The following is a 2070-nucleotide window of genomic DNA, read 5'->3' as shown; positions in this document are numbered from 1 at the left end:
TTTTTAATTTATATTTATAAATATTATTAATTAAATATTAGCCAAAAATATAAATTTTAATAAATTTTTAATATTGATCTTGATTTATTATTTGCCTTATAAATATATGGTAAAAACACATCAGACAACAAAAGAATGCAGCTAAATCTATCTAAAAAGTGCATACAAATAGAGTAAAATTAACAACAAAATCTGAAATTTGAAACCATGATGAATGGTTCAGTCCCAGTCTTCATCACTGAGTTGATCATCAATGTCATCCTTAGGGGGTCTAACAACCAATACAACCATTCCCAAACTTTCCTTGACGCCATCCTCCTTCAATGCCCAACCCCTATGAACCATTAAACCATCGTGACCATTAACCTTAGCCAAATAGAACCCATCATCCGCAATCACCTCCGTGTTCTCTCTATCAGTCACCACCAAAATTGGCTCCTCCTTATAATACTTATTCACCTTCCACGGCAAAATTCTCGCATCCAAGAATGAAACCACAACTCCTCCTCTCCCCACCGTAGCTACCGGCTCTCACCGAGGCAAAACCACCCACCTCTTCCACGCCTTCTCCGCTCTGATGACCCCAAACTCACCCTCGCTCTTACACTCAAACGGTGCCTCCATAACCTCTTTTTCTCCCTGCTCCTCCGCCTTGCATACCGGCAACACAATAATCGAGGTAGCCTCCGCCACCTCGCCGTACTTCAACCTAACCACCGGCACAAGAACACCTTTTCCGACTTCGTTCCCCTCCTCTTCATTCCCATCTCCTTTCCCCTTCAACTCCTCGAGAACTGTATTCTTCGCCTTCTCTGTGACGGCAACCTTCAGCAGGTTGTTGTGCTCCCTACTCTGCCGGTAATACATGAAAGAGAGACAATCTCCGGGGAGAGTGTAATGGAAACTCTCCCACCCTTTCTCCCCTCTTCTGCCAGGAAATCTTTCATAGCACGCGCCAGATGAGCGCCCTTTCCGTGGAATTTATTATCGACTATGTAACGGGCGGCGGCTGAGCGCTGGGAAGTGCTGAGGAGGCGGATCTCGTAAAGAATCTCAGCGCCGCTGGTATCGAAGGCGGAGAGGACGTCGAGGTCAGTATTTGACTGCTGGAGTGACTCCCGGACCTGAGCGGCGACGACGAGACGATTCTGCTCGACGCCGGATATGCCGGTGAGCTCTTCAATGGAAGGAAGGGTAAAGCCATCGTGGATGAGGGAGGAGATAAGGGGTACGTACTCGTGCCATGTGCCGAGGCGGTTGGCAAGGACTTCTATGCGGCCGGCAGTGTCGAGAGTGGCGAATTGCGAGGGGAGTGATGAAGGTGGCGGTCGGAAGGGCTGGTAGAGCTGTTGCTGCTGTTGGGGTTTGGATTTGGGAACGTACGGGGATGGGTTTAAAGAGGCCGAAACTAAAAATAAATGTGGCTTGTTGTGTTTGAAGGAATGGTTATGACTAGCGCCGTGGCTGTGGCTGTAGCGGTTATCATTGCTGCTGGAAAAGTAAAGACTCTTCACTACACTGTTCACTGACAGTGCCATCATCCTTCTTTCTTTTCCTTTCCTTCTGTCTTATCCCTCCACTTTAGATTTTTTTTTTCCTGTTTTAAGCTCGCTCACATTTGCACGCCCTTTTATATGTCCAGCTGACGCGGTTTTAATTTAGATAGTCAAAGTTTCAACTTTGAACATAATGTATGCTTTCTAATTTCGGCTTATATAAATTAGTCATAACTAATGGAATTATTAAAACATATTGTACTTTTACTTAAATGGATGAGTTATTTTTTAATTATTAATGAATTATGATAAATATATTTCATGCATAGTATATATTCTTGATAAATAATAATTTATTTGATGAGTGAAAGAAATAAAATTTAAGTTTCGTTTTGATAATGCAATAACTCTTGAAATATCGTATGATGATTTTGTGGTATAAATTTAAGATTTATATTTATTATGGAAATCAGAATGTAAAGAAGAAAGATAATAAAATTAAGATTCAAGATTCAACATATTAGTTATAGAATTTTAGAATGTTGTTAAATAATAAAAATAATTTTATCTATTA

The 2070-nt window shown here is 41.4% G+C and overlaps 1 pseudogene; it reads right to left on the bottom strand.

Annotated features, from left to right (window-relative positions):
* On the bottom strand, window positions 80-1670 carry LOC107618374 (annotated as a pseudogene).

This window comes from Arachis ipaensis, chromosome B01 (assembly GCF_000816755.2).
Source record: "Arachis ipaensis cultivar K30076 chromosome B01, Araip1.1, whole genome shotgun sequence".
Classification (NCBI taxonomy): Eukaryota; Viridiplantae; Streptophyta; class Magnoliopsida; order Fabales; family Fabaceae; genus Arachis; species Arachis ipaensis.
Note: the sequence above shows the minus strand (reverse complement) of the source record. Positions and strands in the feature narration are given on the sequence as shown.